This window comes from Mercenaria mercenaria, chromosome 10 (genome assembly GCF_021730395.1).
Source record: "Mercenaria mercenaria strain notata chromosome 10, MADL_Memer_1, whole genome shotgun sequence".
In the NCBI taxonomy this organism is placed as follows: Eukaryota; Metazoa; Mollusca; class Bivalvia; order Venerida; family Veneridae; genus Mercenaria; species Mercenaria mercenaria.
The window spans coordinates 42,815,682-42,843,344 of record NC_069370.1 but is presented as its reverse complement, the minus strand read 5'-3'; the positions used below and the strand labels follow the sequence as shown (position 1 = coordinate 42,843,344).

The 27,663-nt window shown below is 32.7% G+C and overlaps 1 protein-coding gene across 1 annotated transcript in view; it reads right to left on the bottom strand.

The window, feature by feature from the left end:
• LOC123561793 (homeobox protein Hox-B1-like) overlaps positions 1-27,322 on the bottom strand; it is an 83,809-nt gene extending 56,487 nt beyond the window's left edge. Inside the window, exon 1 of the mRNA XM_045354399.2 lies at positions 27,276-27,322. The gene's annotated coding sequence lies outside the window, so the exon portion shown is untranslated. The remainder of the gene's footprint in view (positions 1-27,275) is intronic.
• Positions 27,323-27,663: the final 341 nt, after the last annotated feature.

The following is a 27,663-nucleotide window of genomic DNA, read 5'->3' as shown; positions in this document are numbered from 1 at the left end:
CGTTCGAGACCTGGTGATAACTACTCGTATCTGTTGCGATTTTTGCCTATCAGTGCTGTTTCAAGCTGGGAAGTTGTCTGTTAGTAACATAAAGATACTGTTGTACTGATTTTAATATTTTTGACATTTTATCATCATTATCATCATCATCATAATCATCATCATCATCTTGGACTGGTCCGTTGTAGGATCAATGGTAAGATTAAATGCCCTAAACTGTATTACCTAAATACTGTTGAAAACAGGCGCTCTGGATCCAACAAACAATCATAATATTCATCAAAACCATTCTACAGGGTGCCAAAATTTGAGTTGCAGTAATAGGTGTAATATGATCACTACAGATTGTCAATAAATGGTGGTTATTTGTACCAAAGTATTTGGAAATCTGACTAAAGCGAGTTATGATCCGGACAAGAATGTATATATTACAACAAAATAACAAAACAAATCTAAGTTCAAAGATGATCATTTGTACCAAATAATTTGAAAATCTGACAATGCATGGGCAAGTTATACCAAGGACAAGAACCTATATATAACTGCACGAACGCACAAACTCCGCTATTTCACGGCGGGATTATAATAAACGAAGGCCTCTTTCCTTACAAGCGAGCTCAGTGGGGTGAGGGTAATTAAAAACTAAGGTGTATTTTCTTAAAATCTCATAGACATTAGATCACAGCATGAACAAGGTCGGTTCCTCCTAGACTTGAGGCTAACGACTCCGTCCATGACAAGTTGTATATAATTTGTCCCAGGACATAGCAACTTCCTGTTTGTCACCCAACTTGAGACAGCTCTGGATAACGAAAGATAGGTACAAATCTATGTCGCCACCGGGTTCGAACCAGTGACCTGAGCATGTGGGACTACATTTCAGCTAGTCGAGGTAACAGTAGAAGTAGCTGAAGTTGTAATCATATTATAGTGGTAGTGGCAATGGATGCAGAAATGATAATAAAAATTGAGCCAAGTCACGGGAAAATTGGCATTCGGACATTTTCGTGAATTTCCGGAAACTCTATATTAAGGCTGACCTGTGCATTTATGCATCTGAATTAGGGTCAGAAAACTTCATATTCAGGTAGAATAAGCCTTCTTTGAAATAGCAGCGAACGGTGTGGGCTATGATCAGACTGCGCGGATGCACGGGCTGATCTGGGCCCACACTGGTTGCAAAGCCTCGAAGATTCCCGAAGGCCCATTTTCTCATGATGCGGCTCAAAACCTTTTATGGCGTAATTGACGTCGACGACAACGACGCTAACTTGTAATGGTGCTTATGGCAGTCATTTAATGATGTTGCGATGACAACTAACTGATTGAACATTTGCAGTATAAAACTTAACATGATACATATGTGATTCTCATGTCAACCCCCATGTTGGACAAACACATTCGTAACACATTTTACCTGTTACAAATGCGATCGCATACGTACGAAATCTGTTACAAATGCGATCTGTTACGAATGTGGTCCTACAGAGGACTAATGATTTGAGACACAATGTCGTTTATCAAATAGTCACGGAGAACGTACGCCCCGCCCGAGGATCGAACTCATGACTCCGCGATCCGTAGACCAACGCTCTTACCTACTGAGCTAAGCGGGCGGGCAAGTAAGTAATAAGAAATTCTTTAATATCATGATTAAATCATAACTGTCACCATCACTATATGACGATATTCTACTACTATGACTGTAACTATACCTAAACGCAGTGCTGATTACAATAAATCTATTTGTTAAAATATGAGCCGCGCCATGAGAAAACCAACATAGTGGCTTTGCGACCAGCATGGATCCAGACCAGCCTGCGCATCCGCGCAGTCTGGTCAGGATCCATGCTGTTCGCTAACAATTTCTCCAATTCCAATAGGCTTTAAAAGCGAACAGCATGGAGCCTGACCAGACTGCGCGGATGCGCAGGCTGGTCTGGATCCATGCTGGTCGCACACCCACTATGTTGGTTTTCTCATGGCATGGCTCATATGTTTTTATACTCAAAAAGTTGTCTTAGTTTAACACAAAACTAGATTGCACGAAATCTTTAACGCTTTTTGTAGAGACCGTGCAAGAGTTATTCGTGCACTTTGATTTTGTAAATATATAATAGGATGTATACGTGCACCGGTAACGAGTGAAATTGTAAACAATGGACTTTATGTCTAGGAATCATTGGAATGAATGAATGACAGTCGATCTTAGGCGTAATACTGATTGACAGCGAATGCTAATGACTTCGTGTGATGCAGAGAGGTATTTAGTTTGTAACTGTAATTTCCTTTCGATTGAAGCCATTTCGAAACATGTAAAATTGTTGCTGAAATCTTGACAAAATTTGCTGTCTTCGCTGTACGCGTTCTGTTTAAAAGGCAAATATAAAATATTTGGTATAAGGTTTATTTCACTGGTACTGCCAGTTAGTATCTTCATACCGTAAAACACTTTAGAAAAATTTGGGCACTTTGAACAATTCGAAATGCTGGAAAAATTAAGATTATATTTTTTCTTTACACGAAAATTGCCGTCAACTGAAAAATTCAATACAACAAAAATCCGGAGTGCTCCGAACATGTCATTGTCACAAAATTGTCCCAGCTCACTTAATGTAGTTTGATTGAGAATAAGGGTGCACTTACACTGCCTAGCTATAGATTCTACTGTTATAGCGAAGTGTCTGAAATGTTTGCCTTGGGTGCGAGAGGTTTTGGCTTCGAGTCCCGGTATGACCTTGAATATTTTGTATTCTATTACAGTATATTTTTGAAGATTATCTGATTGTTCCAGATGTTCTACATTTTAGTGAACAGTATAAAACGATCATTGTATAGCAATCAAGATCATAGTTGAATACAAAAATGAAATACACCCAAATAGAAAATATCCAATATATTGTGCCCCTTTGCTATTTCTGCTCTACATGCTCAAGAAGAGTTGCATTTCCTTGATCACATACTATTCTTTTATATGAAAATATTTAATAGATCTACTCATAACTATGCCCGTTTGGTTGAGAAATATATGTACATTTGTTTGCATTTGAAAGCTTTTTAACTTTAATACCTTTGTTTTGAAAAATTGTACTATTTCTGTAAGGATAGAAATAGATCTAAAATTACCAAATATGTAAAAACATATGAGGTTGACTGTGGGTTCGCACCATCTGAATATTTGTTTAGCAATTCAAGGGTAAGATGACACTCCCTCTTCTTCACTGACTACTCTAACAGCGAATTAATTTAAAGTATCAGTTCTGATTCAAAAGATTTATTTTGCTTAATATGTCAATCAAATCAACTGTATTTTGTAAACAAGTCGTAAATGATACAGTAATTGAACTGATATAAATGTATTTTATTACTTTCTGTCTTAAAGTCTTTCAGGATAAATAGGCCCACCCGCTTAGCTCAGTAGGGAGAGCGCAGATCTAGGGATCGCGGGGTCGCGAGTTCGAGCCCTGGGCTAGGCGTATGTTCTCCGTGACGATTTGATGAGAGACATTGTGCTGAAATCATTCGTCCTCCATCTCTGATTCTTGCGGGGAAGTTGGCAGTTATTTGCGGAGAACAGGTTTATACTGGTACAGAATCCAGGAACACTGGTTAGGTTAACTGCCCGCCGTTACGTAACTGAAATACTATTGAAAAACGGCATTAAACCCAAAACAACCAACTTTCAGGAAAAAATGGGTCTCAGACCTAAGTTGTTTTAGTAGAAAACATTTGTAAACAGACTATAGGCTATACAGTAGTAAATAAATTTACTATATGTTCTATATAAAATTAACAATCTTCTGAGAGCTGTAATACATAGCCAGGCCTTTTAAAAAAAGAGTTACTAGCCTATGTTCTTAAATGACCTATAAACCACAAAAATAACACCAATAAAAGTAGGGGTCATGTATCTTCTAAGGAAATGTGGGTATGAACACATGCGTAATAAGGTTTGTTTACATTTCTATAAATGTAAAATATCTCCTTGAAAATGCTACAAAAATGTCAAGTATAGGTCCACAATGAAATAAAAACAGAAACTGGCTTACATAAAACATGAAAATGCCACTTTAACTGGGAAAAAATGCGGATCTTTTTCTTTCCGCCATTATTCGAAGTGCTGCTTGATTACCTATTTAGTACTATTGTTCCTGTAGTGTAATGAGGCCCGTCTCATGGTACTGTATTCAAGGGACACAACTTGGGAAAAACCTCTGGTTGGTAAAATGTCGTCTGCAGTTGCTGTTACTTCCTTTACCCGGAGTTTACCCCTCAGATGTTATTTACTCTTTTTCGGGAAGGAAGAAACTAGGCAAAACCATGATTTAATGAGTAAACAAGACAAAGGAATGACGACTGGGATGCTATGAAAACAGACAGAAAAAATAAAACAGATAAAAACTTGGAGATCGGAAAATTAATTAAATCGTATGCCTACCTGTTGCAATAAACATACATCTTCAGTAGGTAGCTATTTTAGGTTAGTGAGTGGGCTTTAACGAGTCATAACATTTTCGTCACGAGCATAATTACTAACATAATATAGCCAGCTAAATATTATTCTTTTCATTACGCATTTTAGCTCGACTATTCGAAGAATAGTCCGAGCTATTCTACTCATCCTGGCGTCGGCGTCGCGTCGGCGTCGGCGTCAAACCCTGGTTAAAGTTTTGCATGCAAATACGTATAGCTATCATTTAAAGGCATACAGCTTTGAAACTTTTTTTCTAGGTAAATTTCCAACCTCACTGGGTCAAGTCCCATAACTCTGACATGTATTTTGGTAAATTATGCTCCCTTTAAGACTTAGAAAATCCTGGTTAGGGTTTTGCATTCAAGTTACTATATCCAAAACTAAAGCAGATATTGAATTGAAACTTCACATGTGTCTACGGGGTTATAAAGCTAGGTGATAGCATCAAGTCCCATAACTCTGAGTTGCATTTTGGCTAAATTATGTCCCCTTTTGGTCTTAGAAAATCCTGATTAAAGTTTTGCATGCAAGTACATATAGCTGTTATTTAAAGGCATATAGCTTTGAAACTTACTTTTTCTTTTTTTTAGGTCAGTAACAATAACAGCCTGTATCTTAATATTTTACCCTTTTTTTATCATGAGGGACCGTTCGTAGCTATACATGTATCTAATTTTGATATTGTTTTACGGTATAAATGAAAATTTACTACGTAATATACTTAATATATCTTGGAATTTGTTTATTTGTTGCTATTTTGTAAGGGTTAAACGTAACAGCAACACAATTATAGGTCACATGACGACTTTCTAGCTTTCTATGGTAGAGCAAGACCCAGGTATTCATTCCGGCATTATTTCAGACCCGACCTGAATTGATCCACTGACATTCCATAAACCGTCTGCATGGCTTCCTCATATGAAGGAATTTCACAATTCAAGCGAGGTTTCGAACTAACAGCGATAAGGGGCAAGTGATTTGAAGTCAGTGATCTTATCCACTCGGTCATTGGGGCACCCAGCTTGGAGTTTATCGACTTAGATATTATCATAGAGGCTAGTAGTCGTAAAAATGCATTTTCTTTAAAAGTGGGTGCACCGAGGCGGTATGTATGCATGCATTTCAGTTTGTGGTATTCTTTATTCTTAATGTTGCTCTTTTGTTCTAACAGTATTTCACATTACATTTCATAACTTGTCTCTGTTTTGATTGTATTTTGTAACATTATTACGAAAAATATAAGAAAATTTTACTCAGTCATACACTCCTATCCATTTCGAATAAACCAACCTTTTGTGCTCATTATGCAACTGGCTTTGATTGGTATAAAGTGCCAGGTGGGAGCAAAATTGTTTGACGTTACGTATGTCAATTGCTACATGTAAATAAAACCACCTTTGAAGCTGGCAAAGGAAGGTGTAAATTTTATAAACTAGGTGCCGGTGCTGTCATAGTATGATCTTTTTATGACAACCGACAAATTACTTCGCTCACACATCAAAGGAAATTACTAAAATGACATTACCTTTTGTTTTAGTCTACATTCATTATAACTAAGCCACCAAGGAAAGGGTCAATGGTTTCTCCAATTCAGTGAATACAGTTAATATCTATATGCTTTATGCTTTATGTGAAGAGTTTATAGACTCTCGTTTAATGATCAGTATACTGTGCACCTACACAAAAGGTCATGCTTCAAATCGGTTGGTTGTTTGTTTTTGTGTGAAACTTGTTCACGTAGATTTAGAAGGTAAGGAAAAGTGTGAAATTTGTTCTCATAGTTTGACAAAGTAAGGAAAAGATAAAGAGAACCATTTGACTTTAAATACCGCTGTTATAGTTGGGACAGTATGGTGGAGTGGTAAACCGATTAACTTCTTACGTTTGCCCAAACCGCCGTTCGTTCGAACCGCAATCAGGTTGTAGATTTATTTATATATGGAGGCTATCCAACTGTTCTGCTAAAGGATATTAGCTTGACCCAAGAGATTGCACGGTTCTGAAACAATAATAAGGGCACGTGGTGTCTTTCTTAATCACGTTGATTTGAGATTAATCAGATGACCTAAATTGCGTATGTTTGTCGTTGTAACAAACCCAAAAGCATTTTGCTTCCAGAGCATTTTTACCTGCAAACAGAATGTCGTCTAACATAGGCGTCCTATAGACATACGATTTACTTTCACTGACTTCCTAGCTATGTTTGACAGATGGTTCCTAGCATAAAATGAAACAAAAAGAGGATTACGGGTGTGGAAAAGACCTCTGCTATATAACATTTTATTGTTATATCTTTAGGCAGATCTGCCGAACATTTGTTCAGTTGCCAAGTCTGGCATATATCATGCTTGCATTCAACAAATGTTGAAGACAAGACTTCCTGAAAAAAGCCTATACAAAATTCAGGACATGGCACTTTTAGGTGTGCCAACAGGAGTGTTTTGTTTACTCTGCATCCATAGTTGATTAAAAAGCTTGTATTGATGTTATTTTCTGTTTTGTCTTACCAGGTTTAGATTGATTTTTCTATTTTCTCCTATAAACGACACTCCATTATGATACGCTTGAGCTTAAGTGTTTAAAACAATGTGAGATATTCAGACTAAGGTCGACTGTGTTTGAATATTTTGTATCATAGGAAGAAGGGGAACAACTGCTAATAAATACGAATAATACCTCAGCAGTTTCCTTTCTTTGTTGCAAGAAAATACTCGTTATAAGTTACTGATTATCGTAAAACTTATTTACTTACTGATGTCTTTGCTGTATTTCTTTAGTCAACGTGCATTTGAAAAATATAGATGAAAATAGTTCAAAAGTGATTTAACGTTTACTCTTCCTTTTATGTAAGCATTTGGGCCATGTGTTACTCAACTAAACTCAACTGTAGTAAAAAAGAATTATCTTGAATTCTCAACACAAGTCATGAAAGAAAATAACATTGTTGCTTGCTCAAAGTAATTGTTTACAGAAAGGATTTGTGGTCAATCACATTTAAGCAACATTTTGTGACATTTTGCAGTTTTCGTGTATTTTGTTAGAGATTTATGTGAGGTACAAAAAGACCAGTTACGTTGAGTTAGTCCTCTTTAAGAAATATGTTTTATTTCTTTTTGTGAAAATTTGTAATTTTACTATAATTTCTAGTTTTACATTGTCTTTCAATGGCTTTTTTTGAATATTTCAACAATCTGACCTGCATTTCTTGGATTTCTAATGGATTTCGTCTAGATATATTATTGTCACAAATATCATACAGTCGTTATTCATTAGGCAAAATTTGTTAATTTCAATTTATTCTTATGCTAAAATGACTCTATTTTGGTTGGGCAACCAGAATATGTAAATCGAATATCAAAAATACCTCCAGTGAAAATCAGCCATGTGGACCTTCAAATTAACTAACGTTTATATCTGTTTGATCAATATTTTGAATCTATCAATATCAACATATAGAATTTGAAGAAGTAGTTTCAATAAAAATGTCTGCCATTTTGTAAATAGTGAATAAAAATGTTAAAGGGATATCACGAGTTTGGTCGTTTGATCTGATAAAAGCAACATATTCCCATTGTTAGGCCAGAGTTTTTTTATTTTTCGTTTTACGGGAGCGCCGGTCCTAAATATTGCAAAAATGGAATAAAATTAAAATTCATTTTCCCGAGTTTTATTTTATTTTTTCCGCCGGTCAGTTGTTTACAGCCCCAAAGAAAATAAAATTAGTGTATTTTCACCTGGACGTAATTTCACAGGAAGGGAGTTTAACGCGTGCAAAATATCGTGTTGTGCGGTACATTTATCGGCATTAACAGGGTGTAAAATTCCACTCGCCCGCTCGCATTGGCGAGTTAAGTCTGAGTAGGACGAGTGGACCTCGCTGTGTACTTGACCGATTGGGCGAGTGGTTTTTTTACGTCCTTACTTTACCAAAATTCAGAAATTACATATACAAAACGTCAACAGACTTTGAGATGGTTCAGTCGCTGCCTGGATTGACTGGAATTTACCCGCGAATCGTAAAGATATCAAAACGTCATGCCGGTAATTTTCCATTCCACAAGCACGTGTGACCTATCGTAACATCTAATTTACATCGACACGTACACAAAAACCGTGCGTAGTGCATTCATTTTTTAATATTTTCGCTTCAAGTTTTCAACACCCCTTGAGAAATAATACTTTTTGAATTCTATAATGATTTTAATAAGATATCGACAGAAATGTAGGCAAAATTCTATAAAAACGGTCGAATTTTCATATAATCATTTGTAAAAATTCAAACAGCGCGATCTTAGTTACTTATTTCTTTCTAAAAGTAGATAAATGATGAATACTATGGGCTTAAAATTCAGACTTTTGACCAGAAAGTACAAAAAACAGAATAAAAAAATCTTAAATAATGAAAAGGCGGCAGCAATTACAATACATAGAGTAAAATGATTTCTGTTAGTGCGGCAGAATAGGTTACGTGACCTCGTGAACGTAAATAGAAATGCGATTTTAAAATAAAGCAATGTGATGTCACTGCGGTTTTAATAAGTTTTAAATGAATCTTTGTACATGTAGTTTTTGACCAACAATTTAAAAGTTTTTCTTGTCAAACAATAATGTAAATTCCTTGAGGGCAAATAGGTCACAGAGGTAGGATATCCACTATAGTAACTATCGTTTGAGACATTTACCTTTTATACGGGATATAGCACGTTCGCTTTTGATAACAAATTAAAGAAGAAACTTTTTATTGATTTCTATTTCTCAGCAATTTTAAGAACCGATGCGGTACGATCAGACAATGATGTGTCACATGGCGCGAAAACATGACGTAATGCCATGACAATCTCGAGCAAAAATACCGCTTTGATCTCCGCTTCAGATGTCAAGATACTGACACACTTCTTTTAGCTCTTTGAGGGGGTGTAAATTGATCATGAAAACAAGGTCAGCATTACTTAGTTTATCACTGAATAATCACCGATAATCTTTAACGTGCTTTTTTTCTCTCTTTCTACACGGGTGGATGGACGATGATTATTGTGTCCAAATTTTTTTTTTTAAACTTTTCAAAATATATATTTTTCGGGAAATAATACTATTGTACATAATACTCCGTTCATAAAAGTGACAGTAAAAGTATTAAATTGTCTAAAGATTGTCTTACTCACATTTTGTTTTCAATAGATTCAACTTACAAGTTTGCCATAGAAAGGTAATACAATATCAAAGGTGCTTTGACATTAAATTTTATTCAAAACATTAATTGTTTGCAGAACAAATAAATGTTTGTAACAGAAGATTTTTTTTTACATTTTTATTTCAATGGTGACCCCTCACACTTTACACAGGCTTGGGACTGTCTGGCATAAAGCAGCTGGTAGTGTTGGCAAAATCTCAGACAGATGGTCCATTTCTTTTGTAACTTCAATAGAATTCGTAAGTGTATAAACAATAATAAAGAATACTTTTTATTGGAGACAATATTTTGACAAAAAGTGATGCAACTTCAGTACTTGAACTAAGTATATATAAAAAGGTGCAAATTACAGAGTTAAATGAGGTAAATTTTCAGTTTACTTTTTGCTAGATTATCTTTTGTTTTTCATCACTGAAAAAAAATCTTGCCCTCTGCACTGTGACTGTTATTCAAAGTTATTAAATACTTTATTTTGCTGATAAAACCCAGTATATTATGAGCTGGCATAAACTGTAAAGTTAGCTCGTTAAAGATGATATTGGTGAAAGATACAATAAGTAAATATTATGTATAAAAAGCAGAGGTTACACAGCAGAAGATGCAAGCAAACCAAACCACCAAAACTACTACACTACTAGGCCACTAAATTATACCAGACCTGTTTAGTCTCTACTTGCTGTCACTGAAATTTACTGTGGCTGTTGTAACAGATAAAATAATTTTTGTCTTCCACTTAAATTAAGTAAAACAAGCTTTCTGAATTTTAAAGACTTGCCAGTGTGAGTTACAGTGCCTGAAGCAGTTTATTCACAAGCATGCATGAAAATAATTGTCTGGCATGTACATTTTGACAAAATTTTATTCAATGTTCATCCTGTATAAATGACTTTTATAGTCTTAAAACATAACAATACATCACAATATTTAATACTGGACACAAACACAAGTAAACAAAACTTGAAACGAAAGTTCATCAAAATAAAAAAAATCTTAAAAAATTCTATTTTATTTTTATTTTTTTCCGAGATGCTCACTTTCAAGCTTTTTATTTTTATTTTTATTCCCTCCTCCCCCTGCTCATTTTTCAAAAATCTCCCGTAAAACGAAAGATAAAAAAACTCTGGCCTTAGTTTAAAAGAAACACGTTCAAGCCAAAAATTGGGACACAACTGGGAACGGTCAGGAATCAAGAAAAGATAAAATGGTATTTAAAGCAGTCTAGGCAGTGTAAGGTTTAACAATGGTGGCAAAATGTTACATGTATAAATGAATCAGATAAAATAAAATAAATAAAAATGTAATGCTCCTTTCTTTATAAAAATATAGAAGCATGACATTGTTCGGGCTATGAAATACATCTCGGATGTTATCTGAAGTATTTTAGAATTTAAGCGAAAACCACATGGATTCAAAAGCCATTCTAAACTGCATAATATAGTACTATGATTGTGATATGCCAGTGAAAACCTGGGTTATTGAATGTTATTTTTGTAACTTGAAAATGAGAACACTGGCTTTGCTCTTCACAAAGGCATCGGTAGTTAATAGATTGTCTTTTAATGGTATGCATTTCTAAACAAAACTGGCGAAACCAAAATAAAAATGTTTGTTATGAGTTCTAAAGTTTTAATCATACATACACAGTTAAGAATTTTGACAGACTGACTTGAATTTATTATTTCGATTTGCAGTGAGTGAAAAAATATGCATAGAGTTTGTACAACATACATTTGGAGATTTTCATGTTAGTATGAATAACTTTTTATTTTTTAAATCTGATTTTGACTTTATTTGTGAATGGACTCTATAACACTTTCAAGATATCTTGGTTAGTATAAAAGCAACATTGCCACCATGCAAAAGAAATAGAAAAAAGGAGAGAAACATGTTTTTCCAAATTGCGAGAAAGAATGCATTTTTGGCCATACAATTGACATTATTAAAGATTTTTTAAAAATTCAAACGTATGCTACCTCGACCTAAAATGACGTTTGATTATATCGGTGTTTTGCAAAATAAGCTTCGTCGTCATTCAAGAAAAATTCTGTTAGGGTTAGTTGGACCAAATGGTAGATACGATATTTACTTACTTAGATGATCATGAAACATGTGTAAGAGTATTCAGACGAGTGGGCGGAATTTCGCTTGTTTTTCTTTTGAATTTGTTATTTCAGAAATCTCGGATAAGTTGATATCCGTAAATCACAAAAAAACGTGTTCAGAATAAGCAAAACCCAGACATATACAGAAACTCAAATAATTTGTATGTTTCTCGTGTTCATGTTATCATTAATTAATAAGTATAATTTCATAATAGCCGTAGCTTATTAAAAGAATACGCCAGCGCTCTTGTTTTGTTGCACCCAACCTATGGCTGTATAGTATCCATATGTCATAAGCACACATATACATCAAACTATCGACATTTCAGCAATTATTCGACGATTCGTAATTTTATTTTAATACGCAAAATTCTTCGCCCGATGAATGATCGAGTACCAGGCCTTAAATTGTCTCTGAATTTTCTAGCCGACGGCTGTATACCTTCAATGATACGAGACAACAAAGTGGAGATTCTCACATCAAAAACAAAATAATGGTCCTAGTTTATTTGCTTCTGTCGTGAATTTGCATATAGAAGCAATTAATAAAACAATGAAAGAAATTAGTAGCGATAGAAAAGAATAAATTGCTTTGCTGGAATATTATGGGTCAAAAATGCAAATAATATTCGAGACACGTGCCTGGGTCATGGATTAAATAAACTAAATAGTGTTTAAAATTATTCACATAATGTTAAAGCATATTTCGATTTCGGTAGATAACTTATTCTGTTGATAAAATATGACCTAAAGTTCCACTTGTATGGGCATTGAAATTAACAAAAACGTGAATTTATTTATATTTATATCAAAAGCAGTCACGTTTTTTTTTTCAGACGAAGGGTTCAGAGAACATTTGTTTTATTTCAAATATGCAAAATGAAATGCTAATACCCGTGACTTAATTATAATATTAAACGCCTTAAAAGTTTGCATACTCCATGAATTACTTTGTATAATAGAGGGTTAACCTTTTTCAGAAATTGATTTTTGAGGGTATTCACGTAGAAGCTTTTATCTTATATCATATCATGCATTTACCGTGCCCACTATTATGAATCACACTTGTATCTTAGCTTTCTCTCTCCCTTGTAGAAGCATGAAGTATGAGAATGTTATCAACAAGTTTACAAAATTTAAATGTATTATTGGTTTCATGCGGAAACAAATATATATTCAAAAATAATAATTTTGACAAAATTAATATAAGAGAGTAACATTTCAACAATAAATTGAACGCATTATGGATATTTTAGCACATGAATATGCAATTGTTAATTTAATACTTATATATGTATTATGCTTTAATTAGAACAAATCGACAATTACAATACATCTTGAAGAGATGTATATAAAAAGCCATTCGAAGTTCCAATACAACAAAAGCCAAGAGGGACCACAACTGTACAACTGTAGAACTTCTCATAGATATGTCGAAACACTTGGTTCATTTTGCTATTTTGGTTGTCGAGCTCATCTGTGTAAGATCAACATTTATAAACAACCAATTGTTTTACTAACTCTTGTAATAACTGTTATATTGAAAATTGAATTCTTCATGTGAGGAAGCCATCCAGCTGGCTTACGGAAGGTCGGTGGTACCCGCCCGTGGTGAAATATTGCACGGAGTGGCACCTGGGGTCTTCCTCCATTATCAAAGCTGGAAAGTCGCCATGTGACCTATAACTATAATTGTGTCAGTGCGACGTTAAACCCAACAAAAACAAAATACTTCCTGACATAAGAGACTGCACCGCCACACACTACATATACGGCACAAATAGAACATGACTGTTATACACCAAAAATAATCAAAGTCAAACTGTTTTTAGAAAATAAGTTAGCTCGTTACGAAAAAACTAATTCTCTATTATTGTCCAGGAGATGAGTCGAAGACTTATAAAATGGAAGTACGAGGGCAATGATCTATGACATGATATTCAATACAATGATTCAGCGAAAATTTTGCGCCAAAAAAATGGACAATACCTGACGCAAACAACATAATATATGAAATAGCTCTATTTAACAAAGGTTCAAAAAATTCTTGATAACATGAATATGACTAAACACGTGATGAAAGGGAATGTGTTACCTCAAATCGCAACATTTCCTTTCTACTTTCACCTTCTTACTGATATCTTGTAACACACATTTTTCAAAGGTAAAATGTTATCTTCGTTTACTTTTGTCCTAAATAACAGATATCAAATAACATTTAAAATTTGCCAACAAATTAGAGCCAACAAATTCTGTTAATGAATAGTCATGCATGACTGAGAACGACCAACGGAAATACTAACAAATGCCCATTTTCAATGCCTACTCATTAGCGCGACCCTTGGCAACTCCTCTCTTCTAGCCTTCTCGTTTCTAATCTTGTTGTTAAAACTGTCTACTTGGTTATTTAGTCATTCATCTAAACTTAATAATACGTGTATACACTGGTCTTTGGAGACGTTAAGAAGTTATATCAGATTGCCATTTTACTATCAGATTAGCTTACCGCCATGGACAATTAGGTTTGGTATACCCTTTGGCTGTCAGCGCTGCCTGGCACCATTGGCTGTCATGACACTGTTTTCAAACAACGATCTCTCTATATATTGGCCACTCGGTTGGCATGATCAATGCAGTCAAAGTAAGAAATCCCTCCTAAATTGGTCAGTAAATTGTCGACGCACGCGACCGTGTCAGGACATGGAGGGTTTGAGAAAGCCGGAGACAGATAACTTATCCCTAAGTAGCATGATCGTGTCAAATGATATTTAAAATATTTAAATTACCTACAATTACTGAAATAATCATTTCCTTTAATGTAAACTATATAATTGATTTGTCGCGTGGCGAAACTTAACTTACTCTTAAATTATGTTTGATATATAACCGTAAAATAACACTTTAACTGATACATTTCTTACATACCTATGCTTATTTAGTAATAGAGACCAAAGGAAGGACATGCGTGCCACAAGGACTAGATATTTTTACTGAATCTATGAGCCTTAGATTTGGCAGTGATCTACGTTAATCTTTATTTGTATTCTAGTACAATTCGTTAAAAATATATTTTTGTAGAAGCCAGACGAAGAACGAAAATGTGTTCTACCTTGAATTAGATGTTAATCGTTATATGGCATTTAAATGGCTCAAACATATTGTTATATAGTTCGCAGTGTCATGGTAAGCTTGTGCTGGCTGACCATTTACTCTTCAAACTGCCATGTAGGGCAGCATATACAATAGTTTCTTTTTCTTTGTTTGCTTCACAAAAAAGACCATCGTATATCATTAAAGAAAATCATTATTGTTAATTACTTCTTTTTGAATATATCCAAGTACCATGCGATCACTGATTAGTTTGTGCAGGTTATGTTGTTAAAGGCTCATTAGGAATGACCAGGTTGTAATGAGGACTATAAATGGGTAGAAAGAATTAACCATTGTTTTCACAAGGGCCAAATATATCTGCAGATCTCTACACCAACCTAGGGTCTTCACCGTTCACATCAATCACCCCCGGTTTTTGATAAACAATATGCATCATACTTACTAATGGCTTTAATTATCGAAACGAAACACTCAAACATATTTCTTTTTGAATGCTTGACCACTCCATTAATTGCTTTTTGATGATTCTCTGCCGGTTTTACGAAATACTATCCAAATTTAAAATCAGATATATTTTTAAAGAATAACAATAAAAGCGTGGTATTTTTCAAAATTCAACATTTTGTCTGTAAAGAATGCTTCAGAAGAAATAAATTTGTTACTTTAAAAAACTCGCGTCGCGAAATTTGGATTAAAATTTGAATATCTGGATTATGATTTAAGTGGACTTAAAGAAAAATATCTAAATATGGTATACATATTTTATTTATTGTTCCTTTTCATATGATAATAAATGTGATGTCCGTAGTCCTTCCTCATGTACATGTTTATATCTAGAAACAATATAGATGTTGTTGTATGTAGTTTTCCGTGTCCTTGTACATATTTGTCATGTTTGTATGTTACATTTAACAAATTATTGTATCATGTAACAAGAAACGTTTATATGTTTACGTTACTTAATAAAGAATCTTGAATCTTGAATCTTGAATCTATAAAAATGTACTTTCTAGCATATGGTGACTATTTTCAAAAATATAATTATTAAAGATATTTACAAAGGTTAATAATAATCCGCGATTAAACATTCCGTGTTTGCAAACATTAATTAACACTAATTTTCAAATGTTTTCAATTACAGAAAATAAAATAAAACTTTTAGAAAAATAATTTATCAAAATGACAAAGTTGAAAACAAAACAGTTTCAGAGACATCCTTTGACTATCATAAACATTGCGGCCAACTCTGAACACGTCATGTTAATGCTGGCTTATAATACATAGTGAATAAATATGAAAGATAGATAAATATAACAAATCACTTATTTACTAAGAAATATAAAAGATCTCAATAAGATGCACTGTGTATAATCATTTAATACATGTTACTTCCTATTTTGTAATTAGACAAAATAAAAATGAAATTTTAATGAAATAATGATAATAAACATACTACGAATTCATCTCAAATATGAAATATATTACATGTTCATCTAAGATAATGAACATATTTCATGCACTTGTAAATTTTATCAATTTAGTGTCAGAATATTCCTGTATAAAATATATCAGAATTTTAATAATTATATTTGTACATTTTTACCCTAATGCGTATATTGAAATATACGATAAAATTTCTTATTCATGTGATTTGCACAAACCAAAACATTTCTTTTGAAGATATATAAAAAATTCACTCAATAAATGATATATCCGCCTATATTCCATATTCAGTTAATAAGAAAAGCTAAGTTAAATGTATGTATTTGATAATTTACAAAAAAAAAAATAAAAATATCAAAGGGCCCATACACACCCTTTCAGAAAATAAAACAATATAGCTTTAACAATTTTGATATAAAGTATTACAAAGCAAATAGTGGCAACACACTTCATGGATGGAAAACCAACGAACTTTTTTTGAAAAAAAAAAATGGTACTGTACAATTCAGTACATTCACTGACTAAGAAGTAAGCCGCCTTAATATTGCAACTTACAGCTTCACCCACTTTGACATAAACATAGTCGTTTTGCTCAAAAATACAGCCACGAAAAAGACGATTACATAATCACTTGGTACAAAACCTAATGTAATCAGATGTTTCGAGATTTTAAGGATCACTTGCAGTCCAAATTTTCTTTTGTGACAGAGTATTTGCAGAACATGTGTCGTCAAATGGTAAAATAGTACCCTATAAATTACAATTAATTATATTAATATTTCTATTGTATGCATTAAACATATGTCTTTAGTAAATATTGTTGTCATGCGTTCGTTTAAAAAACAACAAAGAAACAGTCACTCAGAGATTAATCTACACAGTTTTAACTACGAATCTTAAAAATAAAATCCCCAAAACAAGCAAAACATCAAATAAAGTAGAACCGAGAAGCCACGGACTGGTGTCAGTCATTAGAGTCTTTTAAATATAAATCTCTTCTTTAATAATATTTTCTGAATGTTTTATAACTGCTAGTATCTCTTTAAGTTATTTGAGATGAGCCTAGATAGACAAAATGTTTCTGCGAAAATGTCAAAATCCGTATGGTGTAAAAATAAGAATCATTCCATATTACTTGATGTCAACGGCTTTTCTGTTGAATTTAATAATAAAATTAACAAATATATAGATGTATGTATGTAAAAATCTGTGCCGGATCAAGTAAATTATAAAGAAAAAATAAACAACATTACATGAGTTACTTAATATTTGCCTACCGGTTTCGTTTATTACTTATCAGGGCAAATAATATTGTAAACCGGTAGGCAAATATTAAGTAACTCATATAATGTTGTTTATTTTTTCTATATATAAATATGCCCCATGTGGTTCTGGGACGATCTGTGTATGAAAAGAATTAGAACCACTGCCTTACCCATGCATGATCGTAACAGGCGACTAATAGGGTCTTAACACACGGTTTTGCTGTAACTCTGTGATGCCAGCAGGTATGCAAATTTTGATTCCATACCTCATGTTTTTATTTCGATGTAAATGAAATGTGAAACCAAAATTTGTAGTCCTATTTGGCGCCATATAACCTATACTGTGTTGGTGCGCCGTATAACCCAAATAGATAAATAAATAAAGGAATATATATATATATCGTATATATAGGTTCCTTAAATTGTGACAGCAGAATGAAATTTACCGAATAAATATCAGATGCAGTAAAATGTATAATCAGGACTTCCCGAGTGAAACTTAGTTTGATTTTACATGTAAACAGGGGCCTCCGTGGCCAAGCGGTTAAGGTCGCTGACTTCAAATCACTTGCCCCTCAACAATGTTGGTTCCAGCCTCACTAGGGGCGTTGAATTCAGTAATTTAATGCATAAAATATGTATATTTTACTAATTTGAACTGATGGCTCCGGCCATTGAACAGACATAAAAACCAAATGGGCAAATCCTGATACCATTGTATGTCTGCTTTCTGTAATGATCTCCAATTTGCTCTATTTCTATGTTATAATAATAATAATAATACGAACATATGGGCATGAAGCGGTGTACATATTTTGAATTTGCTTATTTTCAAGAAGACACGCATCTTCGAAACTTAATACGTATAGATTATAGCGAAAATAGTCCTTTATCCAAGTGATAAATGGAACACAAGTAGTATATCCACGTTTACCCTACGTCCAAACAATTGACCTTTTTACAATTTGGATTTACAAGTATGTCCATCAGAATGTTCACCAGAAATCTAGATAAAACTTGCCTTTTTACAGTTTGGATATACATGTATGATCATCAGAATGTTCACCAGAAACCTAGATAAAACTTGCCTTTTTTATAGTTTGGATATACGTGTATCATCATCAGAATGTTCACCAGAAACCTAGATAAAACTTGTCTTTTTACAGTTTGGATATACATGTATGATCATCAGAATATTCACCAGAAACCTAGATAAAACTTGCCTTTTTTACAGTTTGGATATACGTGTATCATCATCAGAATGTTCACCAGAAACCTAGATAAAACTTGTCTTTTTACAGTTTGGATATACATGTATCATCATCAGAATGTTCACCAGAAACCTAGATAAAACTTGCCTTTTTTACAGTTTGGATATACGTGTATCATCATCAGAATGTTCACCAGAAACCTAGATAAAACTTGCCTTTTTACAGTTTGGATATACATGTATCATCATCAGAATGTTCACCAGAAAACAGTTTTTTCGAACAGGGTATTTCTTTTCCAGATTTAGAAGAATCAGATCGCGTTTTGAATGTATTTCATTTAATTATGTTTAATTTCTAATTAGTAAGTCTGATTATGCTTTTTAGGTAAATATTTCAAAATCTTTCTTGATCCGGTATTATTATACATCTTCAATACTTACATGAATGAATTATTGAAACCTCCTTTTTAGCTCGACTATTCAAAGAATAGGTAGAGCTATTGGACTCACCCATGTGTCGGCGTCGGCGTCCCGATTTGGTTAAGTTTTTGTATGTAAGCTGGTATTTCAGTAACCACTTGTGGAAATGGATTGAAACTTGTTCACTGTGACGATCTGACATGCATTGCACAGGTGTCATTTCTTCTTTTTTATTTTTACACAATTATGCCTCTTTTTCGACTTAGCAGTTTTGGGTTAAGGTTTTGTATGTAAGCTGGTATCTTAGTACCCACTAATGGGAATGGATTTGAACTTCACACACTTGTTCACTGTGATGATCTGACATGCATTGTTCAGGTTCCATAACTCTATTTTGCTTTTTTACAAAAGTATGCCCCTTTTTCGACAGCAGTTTTTGATTAAGTTTTTGTATGTAAGCTGGTATCTCAGTACCCACTGATTGGAATGCATTGAAACTTCACATAATTGTCCATTGTCATGAGCTGATATGCATTGTGCAGGTTCAATAACCCTGTTTTGCAAATTTTACAAAATTATGCTCCTTTTTGGACTTTATTACTCATTCAACTGACAAGGCAGTTGAATAGTCTAGGTTGATTTCCTCCGACAGCTCTTGTTAAATAATGTTAGAATTTTTCATAACAGTAAATATTATATAAATGATATGATAAGAGTTCTTCTTTAGCAATATAAAAACATTCATTTTCTGAAAAGCTTCTTAAGAATCATAGTATGCACCTAAGCAAAATAATTGTAGTCTTGATGTAATTGCCACTGTTTAAGGATGGTTACGAAATTCCCAACATGCCTGTCCACATATCCCTTGCTTACGTGAATACCAGTTACACTGTAACGCTTCGAAAACGAACACTTAATATTACTTTGAATAAGTCCATTTTTAAAGCAAAGGTTTTCAAAAAATTTTATTTGGGGATCTAGCATTATTAGTTACTCTTCCTTCGGTATAATTCTATAAAGAAGAAATGCATATGAAAATGTAAGTCACAAAATGACAAAAACATTAGTTAAGATACTGGCTTTTACTTGATACATGAAGCAAATCAGCAGATCCTAAAAGTCAAAATAATTTCCTCATGTGATTGTTGATGCTTATTTAACAATAGCAATGTAGTCCAAATTCTTGCATATTAACTCTGAAGTCTAGGTGTTAATCAAAGACCTGTTTTGTTATCTGTTTTGGCAACCATAACTTTGAATTATCAGTTTAAGACATTTTTCAAGGAAAATTGTATCGTATCTTTTTACACACACAAAGTGTGTACAAAAGCAACTTTTATTTTTGGATGAACACTTTTCCAATATTGTAGATTCATCCCTTGTTTGGCATGCTTTTGAAAAATTCCTGTGTTCAAAAAACCTAAATCTGTTTATTGAAAAGTATATTTTTCAGTGCGGTATGTACAAACGAAGAGATTTTCATGAGTTTTACCTCGCATATCGTAGAGAATTTTCACGCAAAATCATCCGTTTCATTTTCACGGATAAGTGGTTTCAAAATCGACAATTAGAAAAGTCCCGTAGAAGGTCTAAAATCACCTTGTACATGTAATTTATTTCTGTTATACCCAATATCTATACAGTTCCATTTTATTAAGGAGGTAGGTTACCTTAATATTTGTATGTGTGCATGCCTAACCGGAAGCTAATGTGACGATTTACGACGACGTTTACGACAAACTAAATGTGTTTGTATATCCATTCTTCAGAGAAAAAAAATCATGAACCTGTCTCCCATCTAATGCTTAATGGTTTAATAATGCAGAAATAATGGATAAATTGCCGCAGAAACGCTTCAAAACATTGTTGCTTTAAAATGACGTCATTGACGTCATGACGTTACGTGTCAGTTACCGCGCAAAATTAATAGCTTTTATTATAAAAGTACGTAATTCTGTGCATTTTCTTTATTTGAACTATTTTTAAACAGCCATTATTTGCTGAAATATTTTTTATGCGTCTTTCGCGCTGAATAATACTCAATATTTTGCTTCTTTTATGTAGTTATATTGAAATGTTATGCGGAATGTAAGAAAATGGATGATGGTAACCAATGTTATTGGGAATATAGCTGGGTGAAAGGTTACTTAAGGTAGTTTTGCACGTTTGGATCGAAATACTTTCTACAATGTAGAATTTGATTAAACCCTGATTTTTCAAAACTTCAGAATATACTTAGAAAATTCAGCAAATAAAAATGATAGGGTCGTGTGCTTGATTTTTTGCTAGCATGATTTGAAAAATTTGGACCTCACGCATTTTTACATAATGGGAGTCTATGGGAAAATCACAACTTTCATAACATTTTCGTGAATAAAATTTATTCTGCAATGTAGATTTTAATGAAACTTCTCACAGTCGTAAATAAATATATGGTCTATAATATGGTAAAATAATATGTACAGGTCCGTGTGCTTATTTTTGAGATATTTGAACAAACTTAAAGTAACCGCACATTTCAAGATAATTGAAGACACTATTTTAAATTATTTAACGTCTCAGATGTTTTAATATCATATATTAACTTTAGAAAGATAGTAAAAGTGCCATTGAATTAAATTTACTCACGGGTTGGCATTAATTCATAAAATGATTTTTATTTCCGTACGCCGAATCCAGGCTTAATTCTAGGTTTCCTGGAAAAATGACGTGACGCCATCACTTCCGGTTTATCAAACGTGCAGAACTACCTTAATACGACCATTTTTAAATAAAAATTAGGCAGTTTGATTTGTAATACCTATTTTTCAGTTTCCGTTGATAATTTGTTACTTATATATTAAATCTAAGCTCTAAAATTGTTCAAATTTCAGTAGAAAAATGTGGTTTTATTGAATTAAATTGATGTTACCATGGAAACGAAGCCCGTGACCTATGTATCTAAATGTAAAATTCAAAAGCGTTGGTACAGGTCTATTTAAGGAACACAGCTTCGGCTTTCTATTTGCATTTCAACAATATCCATAATAATAATAGCGGCATGCAGAACGATTTTCCATAAAAAATGTCAGACGAGGGGTACTGCTGTAAGTATTTTAAGCTGTGAAATTTGTTTAGATAAAGGCAATTAACACGAAAATATTACTTACGTTAGAAATAAAATGTTTTTAAAGCTACATTAACAAGAAATATAATCTTATTAAATATTTTTTATAAGAAATTGCGATAAAAAGCTAGATATAAGCTATTTTAAACATCTCTGTTGCCATGGTTACTTTAAACTTTAAGAAAAATAGGGTACCATGTAAAGCGCTTGGTATTTGCTAATAATATTACCCAAATATTCCATGTTGGTCATTAAGAGAATGGCACTGAAGCTGTTGAAAAACCTGTTTTCGTACGTAGTTGTTAAAAAATGAGAGAAAATGCGCTACCATGGAAACACGAGTCCCGTGACATATACATTTTAAACTTATATTAGAAAACTAACGCCCATACCAGTAAAATTATTAATTATGCAGACTTCTACGGATAACAATGAAACCAAAATACACTGAAAACTGTTAAATATACGTATTTTCCTTCTCCTTTCTATATAAAATACCTTTGGAGGGTCATGTTCTTCAGACCTGTATAAAAATTGTACTTAAAGGGCCAGAGATAAACGAAATTGAGATTGTAGCTGTTAAAACATTAAATTACACGAAATACAAAAAATTGCTGCGGTTCAACTAATTTGAATTTACCCTGGTAACAAAGTAACCTACCTCCTTAAATAACATTGAATGGACCCAATGTTGCCAGCGGATCAGAAAAAAGACAGGTATAAACTGGTCATCTAATATGAGCTTGTTTCCTATATATTCAGATTATTATTCTATAATTAATATTGCAGCTATTCAACATGACAACAGTTTTCATTACAAATAACCCTAAACTAAATATATTCAACACTTTAATGCAAGTTTTGTTTTCGCATTAGAAAGTTTTGTTTTTTTTTAATGTGAGACTAGCTTTTTCCACTTTTATTTAAAACTTCTTAGTATGAATATTACTTAACACGAGAACCGTTTACATTCTGACAAAGACACACGTTAAATATTCAGAAAAATGAAGGAAGGAATCGATATTTCAGATAAGAACTAAATATTCATATGAACTTTATTAGAAGTCACTCCTTATATCTCTAAATACGACCGTCATCATTGTTTCCCATTTAAAAATAACATATTTGCATAAAACACGGTCTATTTTCAGTTTAATTTTGGAAAAGTAAACTTTAGTATTTATTCGTAAATTTAATAAACGACACGTTGTTACCTTTCTAAAATATAAAATAATTTGAAGGAATAACATGTTTCTTTAGCTATAACACCGAGTTCATTTTCTTCACCTCGGCTATTTTGCTATTTGTTAACACCTTAGACTTCTTTGCTTTATTGGCATGATAAATGACAAATAAGTAAAAACTTCTTGTTTGTGAATGGATAAAAGCCTTTTTCTTACGAAAAGTAAATATATCTAAATACCTCTGAAGCATTAGCAGACCGTTTTAAACACAATTTAATTTCTTTGTCAGGGCTTTGCTTCTCTTGCGCTTAGATCAAACAGTACGATCAAATGTTTCTTCTCAATATCTTTTGAACATGTTACATACTTTTGTGTTTGAGTTTGAATATTTCAGTCATCGATCATGCGAACTTTATAGTGTTAGTCATCGAGCATTAAAATTAACAAGCGAAACAAATGTGTTGCATTATCTAAACAAACAAGCTTCGGACTTTTAAAGACTTTTAGATGATAGATCAGAACTGTATTTTTACAACAAAACTTATTTATTCTAATCAGACAAAGAATCGTATGTTTAGACACTTTCTATCTGCAAAACCGTTGCAATATGACGTCTGTTTAGAAATACATTTATTTTTCTTTTTTTCTGTTTTTTTTTTTTTTTCCAGTAATGTCTATGACTATTGTCAAACAAAATAACAAATACGATTGTTATAAAAGATGAATGAACTATCTTGATCTAACTGTGTGCGATATTGATGCTAGAAAAATATTGATGCTAGAAGAAGTGTAGAAAAGGGATACAGGTTTGAATATTTAAAATAATTGAGGACCAAGTTCTACATTTGACATGCTCTTTGAAACACTTAATGTGGTTTCTGCTTTAACAGATTTACACTTAACTGAACATACCTGAATCAAGTTATAGTGGATAGAAACAGAAATTGTCAAAAAATGAGAAAAAGTAATTGAACCAAAACAGGGATCACAAATTATTGAATTGTCAAAACTGATAAAGAATACACGTAATGGTATTTTAATTGCTAAAACTGCCTTCATACTAAAGTAGTATATTACTTCAATAGTACAATGTCATATATATGTTTTAAAAGATGGAGAATATGTTAATAAATATACATCATTCTTAATTATCTCATGGACGGTATTAGAAACGAAAGGAGCAACAACAGCAGTGTCTTAAGTCTTCAAACTAATCAGAGTAAACTAATCAGAGTTTGTTAGTGTAATGATAAAAAATTCATGCAGTTCAAATACAAAACAAATTAAAACGATAAGTAATAAAAAAGAAGAACATATTTATTTCAAACTATTAAATGATAGAAAAGGGAAACCTGTGGTAGTTCTAATTTTTTAAAGAATCCTATTTCGCTATTCCTTTGTTATGAAGCCTGCAACGTACCAAACAAAATTTTGTAAATAAATCGGTTCATATTTTCTGGATATAATATAGAGGCTAGAAAAGGATGAGTCAGACCAATTCAATGTAAGCATTCTATTGGTGAACTGGCAAAGATTCGGTGACAATACCATTTGCTACATTCGATCAAATTGTTGCGCAAATGCAATTAAGGACTATGATCTTCATCGCACAAAAATCAGTTATATATGTTGTTTAATATTATGTACTTGGTATCTGTTTTGCAATTTTAATTTTAGTCCGCCTGCTTAGCTCAATGCGGTGGAAAGCGCAGATCGCGGGGTCGTGAGTTCGATCCCCGGATGAGGAGTATGTTCTCCGTGACGATTTTATTCAAATTATTCAAAGACAACGTGTCTTAAATCATGCGGCCGCCGGTTCTGTTTCATGTGAAAAGTTACTTTCGGAGAACAGGTTAGTACTGGTGCAGAAATCTATTTCAAACTTGAAAAGAAACCAATATAATAGAAGTTGTTAGCTTAAAGTTGAACTTGTTTGAAGCTTTTTTATTTATTTGAAAAATTAAAGTTTACAAAGTTTACAAAGATGTCATGTTGTCGTCACAAGCTTGCGTATTGGATATCTACCTTTGAGCTTACCGAAGAGAATGCGGGAAAGACCTTTTGGTAATAATTACAGGTATCGTTTATAATTTCAACGATCGTATTAGGTGGATTTTGGGCTAGTCGTTTTTCACATATAACTAAACAATCCAAATTTTTATTACACACGTGCATTTTATATATATTAGAGGTAACGCCTATTATATAACATTTTAGGACAAATTTGAGGGAAACGATTTTGAATCGTTACTTGGTATCAAGGCAGTAATAAATGTCAAAAAGTGACAGTTTAAAAGTTTCTTGCAGGACGATCAATATATATTATTTTCCTTTGATGTAGTAACAATGAAGAAAAAGAAAACAATGAAATAGGAAAAATATACCTATTTGATTAATTAACGGAAATTTGTCACTGTCAGTATACTACAGCACAAAACTACGATAGTAAAATCGCTGATTAATTTGTTTGAACGTTCGATCATTATAGATCTTTGTTTTCCAGTTTTACAAAAATTAGATATCATGAATTTTGTACGGAAGGGAGCCGAATAACCTTGTACTTAAATGTAGTCCATTACAATGCAATTTACTGATTTTACATTCTGTTTTTTTTTATTTCACAAAAAGAGAATATTTTTATTTATATTGACAATATTGAATTTAAGTCCAGTTATTTTAAATATGAAGGTTTTATTTTTTATTCTTTTATAAACTAGTATTAACGTATTTCTTTGGCAATCAGAGATGAAGAAGCAAATGGAGACCATTTTAGGTTATCTCTCAAAATTACTTTTTATTAATATTTTACATGCGTTTGGTTATAATTATTTGAGATCTCTAATTTTATGTCAAGTGAAAAAAAAAGTGATTATTTTTTAAAATATTCAAAATTATTTCATACATATATTTTATTAAATTTATTGTTTTCAGATACACTGCTTTTGTCTACATAAGTACAAATGTACCATTTTTATGTTTACAAGTACACCATGTTCATGTTTACATGTAAACCATTTTCATATTTATATTAAGCAAATAGTTAAAATTTTGAAATTGTGACACGTTTTCTCTTTAATCCTAGTTTTGTTTCTTTTGTCAACTTGCGTTTTATGCATTTATTCTGTAGCCATTAAAAACTGCCACAATTATAATTCCTAAAACGCTGTAGCCAACAACACAATTGTATTTCAGTTTCATAAATAACATACAGGATACGTCAATTTAATTGAGGGTTTCTATTTTAATACGTTTTATTTTGTACATAATCCTTTTAACCTTCAGCCTGCTGGCGGCAAGTCATTTTACCTTTGCGACTAGTGCAGACCAAGATCAGCCTGCACGTCTATAGTCTGCACTAATCGCTATTCAGTCGAATAATAAATGGCATTGCACAAATTGAACGATAGACCAGTCCATTTTAGAAATTTAGTAGGATAAAGGTTAATGACAGCATTCCTCATCTTTCATAGACTGATTTAACTGGATATGAGAGACATACAGTAGTTACACCATAGTCATTCAGGCATCTGTCAATAAAAGCAGACTTTGACTTTTAAAAGATACAGGTATGATCACAGTCTGCCACGGACATTTTCCTTTCAATCTAATATTCGTAAGAGATACATGTAAATACTACATATATTGAAAAAAAAAACCAAACAATTAAATAACAAAATATTGCATAAACCTTTTTTCACATATTTTGCATGTTTAACATTATGACAATAAACATACATAACATGACAACAAGGTAACAAAAGTAACTTACAGATCGTGCGAGCTAGAGCTAAGGGAGTACATCAACTGTATGCAGAAAATGTCAAAAGAATTAAATAGATAAAGTTAATGCTCTAGCTAATGATTAATAATGACAAATCTGTAAAATTAAGAGCTATCATTTATAATATTGTTTGTGATTTTTTTTTGAAATGCTACTTTTCATCAAAGAAAATTTGAAAGCGTTGCATTTTGTACTTACTTGTTTTAATGACAGTTTGAATTTGTAATTAGAAATGCCATCAATTTTGAATGTAATATTTAACAAAGATACAAAGAATCCCTAAGCACTTAATATGAAAGAGGTTTGTTGTTTGTATAACTATAACTATAAGAAATCGTGATGGCAATATGTAGGTTTGTAAAGTAAAGGTGTTGCG